This window comes from Phocoena phocoena, chromosome 7 (assembly GCF_963924675.1).
Source record: "Phocoena phocoena chromosome 7, mPhoPho1.1, whole genome shotgun sequence".
Classification (NCBI taxonomy): domain Eukaryota; kingdom Metazoa; phylum Chordata; class Mammalia; order Artiodactyla; family Phocoenidae; genus Phocoena; species Phocoena phocoena.
This window is the reverse complement of record NC_089225.1, coordinates 96,038,276-96,046,174: the sequence shown is the minus strand read 5'-3', so window position 1 is coordinate 96,046,174 and position 7,899 is coordinate 96,038,276.

Genomic DNA, 7,899 nt, shown 5'->3' with positions numbered 1-7,899 from the left:
GGCCCTTGCAGGACATATGGGACACTGGCTCCCCTAGAGGTCGCGCGCTCAGAGGGGCACAGTGCTCTTCTTGCCTCCCTCTTCAGACGCGCTGGCTCCACCTGGAGTTTTTATGAGCCGCCATAAACCGTTGCCTTTGGACTCTGCTCTGCTGCTCTCTCCCAGGAGCCACAGCTTCCATTTCTGAACCTGATCCTGGGGGGCTTCTCACTCAGAAGGGGAAAGGAGCGCAGCCCCCTCAGGAAGCAGGTCTCACTCAAAGGTCGGTGTTGCCACCGACTCAGCACCCTGGGCAGCTGCCTCCAACCTCCACTGCTGCAGAAGTTCTCCTGTCACCTCTGAACTGTGGTCCTTATGAGGGTGCGCAGAAGTGGGCTGGGTGAGGGCAGCTGCTTCCTCTGACCACACCTTCCCAAGAGTTCTAGAGACCAAATGTACATTTGTGTGCACACTGTTCACTGGCCCTGGCCACCCCCCCCCCACCCATGCTGCTTCTCACCCTCCCCTCGTGTCCCTGCTTTCTCCTTTAGTTTTCTTTTCCAGTGCAGGTGTGTATGTGAGCTCACGCACAGTTTGATAAGAGGAATAAACACACTGCAGGTGCTATTTTGTTTCTAAAAAACAGGGCTTCCCTGGTGACGCACTGGTTGAGCGTCCACCTGCCGATGCAGGGGACACGGGTTCGTGCCCCAGTCCGAGAAGATCCCACATGCCGCGGAGCGGCTGGGCCCGTGAGCCGTGGCGGCTGAGCCTGCGCGTCCGGAGCCTGTGCTCCGCGCGTCCAGAGCGGAGCCTGTGCTCCGGAACGGGAGAGGCCACAACAGTGAGAGGCCCTTGTACCGCAGAAAAACACAACAAAACACATTTTTGCGTGAATAAAAAGTATATGTTCACTCAATTATACAGACAGGCAAAAAGGAAAAGAAAAACTCATTTATAATTCCACTACAGAGATAAATCTGGGTAATTTATTTTGGAGTATTTCTTTCAAGTTATTGCCCAGTACATATGCTGTGTGTGTACTATATGTATATAATATCTATCTATCATCTATCGGTCTTCATATATATCCTTTTTACTGTGACATGTTACATGCTAATTGGCAGTGTCACTTTAATTGTCTCATGATAACCCATTAGATAGATAGCATAGCTTATGTAAGCAATAGCTCATCATTGGACTTTCGAATTATATCCAATTACTTGATACTACTAAGAATGCTGTGATAAGTATTCTTATTCCTAAATCTTTGCCAATAGATTGTATCCATTATTATTTATTTAGGATAAACTCCTAAAAGTGGGATTGCTGGGTTGAAGATGTGAACAGGCGAGTTGCCTTCCAGAAAAATCGCATTAATTTATAGTCGCACCAGCACTACGGGCATTTGCCTGTTTGCCCAGTACTGGACTCCAGCTTTTAAGAAAATTTCTGTCAGTTTGAATGTCCAAAAGAAAATTGTCTTTGTGTCGATTTATATTTCTTTGATTACCAGTGAGATAGACCATTAAATAATATATTTATTGGGGAACTCACTGGCGGTCCAGTGGTTGGGACTTGGTGATTCCACTGCTGGGGCCAGGTTCAATCCCTGGTCAGGGAACTAAGATCCCGCAGGCCGAGTGATACAGCTTAAATATGTATATACAGGTTATGTCTTCTGTGGATTTTTAACTGATTTGTTGGAGTTGTTTATATATTTAATGTATTAAGGTTGGTAACCTGCTTGCAATTTATGGTATAGTTTTCTCTAATTTATTGCTTGCCTTTTAACTTAGCCTTAGAATTTTGGGGTAGAACTTTTTTTTTTTGGCATGCGGGATCTTAGTTCCCCGACCAAGGATTGAACCGGGGATTGAACTCCATTCCCTGCAGTGCAGGCATGGAATCTCAACCACTGGACCACAAGGGAAGTCAGGAGAACATATGTTTTTAAAAATTATTTCCAATTTCTTAATTTTGATAAATGTCAAACATATAGAAAAGTAGAAATAATAGTATGGTAGTATAATAATAAACACCCATGGACTCAAGAATTAACATTTGCTATATAGATATATTTGGAAGTTGGAGATATTATTATACTTCAGCTCAAAATATTTGTCGTACATCTCTTAAGAAGTAGAACAATCTCCTTCATAATTGTAATACGATTTTTGCAACTGAGAACATTAACAATTATTTCTAATATCATCTTCCATGAAATACATAATCAGATTTCTCCAGTTGTCCACAGGAGGACTGTAACACCTGGTTTCATTGATTCTTGATCAAATCAAGATCATGCATTTCCTTTGATTGTTATGTCTCTTCAGTATCTTTTAATCTAGAAGAGTCCTGCTACTTTTTTCTATGACATGGGCTTACCTGAGTCAAGGGCAGTGTCTTGTAGTGTTCACACTGGGATTTGTCTTTCTTTGTGTATTTTTTTAAAAATTTATTTAATTAATTTATTTATTTATTTTTGGCTGTGTTGGGTCTTCATTGCGGTGCGCGGGCTTCCCTTGTTGCAGAGCATGGGCTCTAGGTGCGCAGACTTCAGTAGTTGTGGCATGTGGGCTCAGTAGTTGTGGCGCACGGGCTTAGTTGCTCCGCGGCATGTGGGATCTTCCCAGACCAGGGCTCGAACCCATGTCCCCTGCATTGGCAGGCGGATTCTCAACCGCTGCGCCATCAGGGAAGCCCCTCTTTGTGTATTTTTAAATTTGTTTCTCTTCCTCCTGTATTTCCCACAAACTGAAAGTACCTCTACAGGCTTGGTAGGTCCTGGTTAAACAAGTTTTTCAAGAATATGTGAAAAAGGACAGTGTTTCTCCAACTGTAACATCTTAAGAATCACTGGGGAATCTATTTGAAGTGCGGATTCTGATTCTATAGGTCTGGAGTGGGGCCTGAGACTCTGCATTACTATCAAGCTCCCAGATGGTGCTGATGTTCCATTCGGTGGACCACACTTTGTGCAGCGTGGTCAAAAGTGTTGCTGTGTACTTCACACTGTCTGGCATCAGGAGGTATATAACGTCAAGTTGTCTCAGCATGAGTGATGGCGAAGTCTGATCCCTTGATTACGGTGGTGATTGCCAGATATTGCCACCTTAAAGGCACATTTCCTCCTTACAATTAGAGGTCATATTAGGGTAATCTTGGGGCAATTAGAAGTCATCTCCAGGCACTGGCAGAACAAAAGTTTCAGATTATTTACCACTTTCTACCTCTCCTTTTGTGATATTATTTTGTAATTACTTTGTTAATGTCTGTTTTTCCCACAGTGTCTGTTTTGCTCACTGCTGTACCCTAGTGCCTGGTACAGAGCAGGCATGCAATGACTGTTTGAAGGAAAGAAATGGAATTTGTGATTTCTATCTTTGATAATATATTTAGAAAGCTGTTTTTAATTTAAATCGATTTTGATTTTTAAAAACTAATAAATGTACCTGGTAAAATAATTCAAAATATAAAGATATATAATAAACCGTGTCCCTCCCATCTTAAATGACTCCACCCAGTCCCCCAGCTCTGCTCCCCACAATTAGCCACAATTCCCATTTCTTGTGTACCCTATGGAAGTATACAAAATTATATACATATATTTGTGTCTACTTTTATATTTCTCGTTAGTGGGAAAACACCATCACCATTGCTATGAATCTTGCTTTGTTTCATTGACTGGTTTACCTTGGCGATCATTCTATATCTGCTTGGATAGTTTCACCTCATTGTTTTTCATCACTATATAGTATTCTCTGCTATAGATACAGCGGCATTTATTTAACTAGTCCCTTATTTTTGGACACTGAAGTTATTTCAAGTGCTTTGCTATTACCAACAAGGATGAAATTAATACACATATGCATACAAAGTTATATGCATATACATTTTACCTACCACAGAAATTCCTAAAAGTGCAAAAAATGCTGCCTGTTCCTTCTGTTCTCTGTGTGCGTAACAAGCAAATAGTGAATAACTGAGCCCCACATCAGGCTCAGTGAGAGACATTCTCACAGCTGAAGTTTCCAAAGCCAGAAGTCAGGTTGCCTTCTTCCCTCCCCTCCACCCATGCTCCCAGAGCCAACAAGCCACAGCTTCCTGCCAAGTTCATCTCCTGTGTCACATCCATCGCTTCGTCCTTCTCTCTTCATTCTGCCTCAGCTTCAGTTCAGGTCTTCATCGTCTGTCTTCAGAACCACGGCTGTGGTCTCCCCTCAGGGAGAGTCTTATGTCCCCATACCCCTGATTTAGCTTTCAACGCGCAGCTGCCAGGTTTGAGTCGGCCCCTCTCTTGTTCAGTGTCCCCCAGTGTCCCTCAATGGCACCCACTGCCCGCAATGCAAAGGCCACTCCCTCGGTCTGCCTACAGATCTGCGATACCTCGCTCCCGCTTTCTGCGGCGTCATTTCCTATCCTTCCCCCACTGTGTGCAATTCCAAAATTGTCACTTCCCACGCTCCCTACTGTGGCCCATCTGAAGCTCTGGCTTCCTTTCCTGGTGTACCTCCACGCACAGACCACCTTCACCCGAACCTCGTCTCCTTCCCAAATCCTCTGAGCCTCACTCCCGCGGGAAGGATTTCCAGTCCCCGCCATGGCCGCCGCAGAGGGGCTAGGTGTCCCCTGTGCCCCCTGCCCTCCGTGTTATCTCTTGCACTGCATTTGCAGCCTTTCAGTGTTGGACAGGCCGTTCAGGTGTCTTTCTCCACACTAAGGTGTGAGTTCTTTGAGAGCGGCGGCACAGCCTAGTGATGGCACTGTGCCTGGTACAAAGTAAGCTCTGATACACGCAGCTGTGTTGAACTCTGTGGGTGAAGTGTGTGGGGTGCGGGACGGGGGAAGGCTGGCTGTGGTCTCGTTCAAAGTTGGGAGCTGTGGCGACTCTCTGGTGGGATGCAAATCTGTAGGGACTAGTGTTTGCATGAAGAGCAGGAAATAGTGCAGGACCCCAAGCAGGGTCAGGGCAGAGGCAGGGAGGACTCTGTATTCACCCTGCCAAGGGCTCCGGGGCTTCCGCTCAGACTGGAACTGGAGCTGATGGCACTGAGCGAGGGTACTGCGGCTTCTCTTCCCAGGTGGATGCTTCGTGACACTTTCCTGCCAGGGAAAAGCAGCGGGGAGGGGGCAGTATCACACTGCAGATCCCCTCAGAGACTTGGGGGGCAGATCAGCATCTGGGCCACCAGCAGGCAGCCTTGAGGCGGGATCCACAAGGTAAGGTAAGGGTGTGAGGGGGTGGGAGGGGTAGGGGAGGTGGAGCTGCGGGAACAGGGATCAACCTTTGGGAGGGGCAGACCTTCCTTCCCCCCAGTGGGTTTGTCCGGGCGGGCGGGATGGAGCCAGAAGCTACCCACTCCCGGGAAAGGGGGGAATGAAGCCCGCCCTCATCTTTCCAGCCACGGGCGGGGTAGGGGAGAGGGCTGGGTGTGTGCGCCCAGAGGGCGAGCAGCTGAGGCCCGGGCCTGGGGACCCCGGGCGTCCGCGAGGAGAGAGGCCTCTAGCGGCCACCGTGGGAAGCAGGAGAGGGCGGGCCGGGAAGGCACTTCCTGCCAGGGCCTGGGGCTGCCCAGTTTTGCAAAGGAAGTGCTGCCAGGGCCGGAGGGGCGGAGGCAGGAAGTGGGCCAGAGGCTCGTGCGAGGGTGCGGCCGGCGGGTAGCGAGAGGCCGCGGTCGGAGTGGGTGCGGAGGTGAACGAGACCGAGCCCGCGACCCCACCCATCCTCCCCAGACGCCTCAGCCTGCCAGCACGTCTGGCGGCGCGGCTCAGCCCGCGACGCCTCGGTCGCCCGCACGCGGCCTGGATCAACCGCGTTCTAAGTTCTTCCGTTTGGAGCTGAACTTGGCTTCCCCCTAACTCGTCCCGCACCCCACCTCCCCACTCTGGGGCCTCATGAGCCCCTCCCCTCCGCTCCAGAGCGGAGATCACACCCCTCCCGTCTCCGAATACCTTCCAGGGGCCTCTCCTAGGGACGCATTTCAGCTTGCTTTAGAGCTAATAATACTGAGTCCTCCCTGTGCAGGCGTTTAATCAATTCTGTAGAGGGCCTGTCTCCATTTTGCAGATTAGATAACTGAGGCCAAGAGGTAGAATTAAATAGCACAGCCGGATGCACTCAGATCCATTCAAAGCTCGCACTTTCATTGAAGCCCCAGGGGGCTTAGGGCAGCCCTTCCCTCCACTACTACTGCAGTCGCTCCTAAGGGTTTGCTGAAGCGAGGTGTGGCTTCAAGGGACTCCCCGCACATCCACGCCCCCCCCCCCGCAATAACCACAGAGTCAGGATAGGGGGGTCTGGCTTTCTCTTTAGTTCTCATCACTTTGGGGCTCTCCGTTACAGAGAAGGCACTTAGATGGGAAGGTCACCTGATTCAGACCAACCTTGTCCTCCCTCCCACCCCCAGCTCTCTGGGGGGGGGGGCGGAAGGGTAACGACATCTCCACCTGACATCCCCCTTGGCACTGGTATGTGGGTCCCCTTAACCGACAGGCCCTGGGGAGAGCCCAAGGCCTTGACCTCCAGACCCAGCATTTGGGGGAGGGGTTCCAGACAAAGGACTCAGAGCTGGAAGGCAGCACATCCTGGGAGCTGCCCCCAGCCAGCAGGGCGCGAGGCAGAGGGCTGCAGGGGTGGGTTGGCACAGGGGAGGGGGACAGCTTGGCCAGGCTTCCTGGAGCCCCCCAAACTCCGCAAGAAGGGTCCCACCTCCTACAGATCCCCTAAAGGCACCGGTGAAGTATGGGGTGGGTGGGGGAGGCACCCCTTAGGTGGTGTAGAGACCCACACACGCACACGCCGTGGTGGGCCTAGCATAGCGCTGGGCACAGAAAAGGTGCTCAACAAATGTTTTTTGAATGTATGAATAAACGGAGCTGAAAAGGGTGTGAGGGACAAGGGACAGGGCCTGGGGCCCTTTGGCCCAGCCCGTTTCATTCAGAAAATAGCAGTTTAAAAAATGTAGAAATCCTTTCCCTCCTCCCCCCAGTTTATGGGTCCAGGAAAGGGGTGAGGGAGGGGTGTCTCCACCCCAACCCTTCCCTCTCCCCTTCCCCTAAAAATCTATATACACATATACATATTTATATGGCACCGCAAAGGGATCCTGCCTATGCCTCCACACTTGGAGCTGGGGCACCGAACCCCAGGGCCTCGGGGTGGTCAGGGCCAAGGTGAGAGGTTGGAGCCTGGGCCATGTGGGAAGCAGCCCTCAGGTGCTGATGAGCCCGGAGAAGCTGGATTCTAGGGTCTTGAAGGACAGAACCCTGCTCCCTTCACAAGTGGTAACAGACCTTCTACCCTCCCCGCCCTGCTAGGCAGAGATTGGTGGAGGCTATAGCAGTCCCAAGGTAGGCGGTGGGGAGACTGGGTCCTCTGCCACCAGCCTAGATGGCTGCAACCTGATGGCTGTTCCAGGCAGAGCTGACCCAGATCGTGGCCCTGGGAAAACTGGGCCGAGAAGAGGGCTCTATGCAAGGCACTTGGTGTCCACTGTTCCCAGGCTGGGGGCCCAAGGCATGGGGCAGCAAAACTCTGCCCCTCCCCCAGGCAGAACTGGAAGGGCCCGAGGGACCCAATTTGGCAGCAGAGAAACATGGCCATGCAGAGAGAGAGAGAGAGAGAGAGAGAGAGAGAGAGAGAGAGAGAGAGAGAGAGAGAGAGAAAGGAGAGAGAGAAAGGAGGGAGGCGGCACGCAGGGCCCCACAGGTCCCCCCAGGAAGGAGGAGGTTCTAAGGCACTGACACAGGGACCCAGGACTCGTCGCCCTCGGTGCAGCCTGCCGCCCCCTGCACAGCCTGGCCGGGCTGGCGGGGGAGACGCCCACTTCCCCGTGGCGCTGAGTTTTCTTTAGGAAGAGTCCGCGTGTGAGGGGTGAAGGTGCGGTCAGGGGCAGGTCCTGGCCCCATGGCACCTCA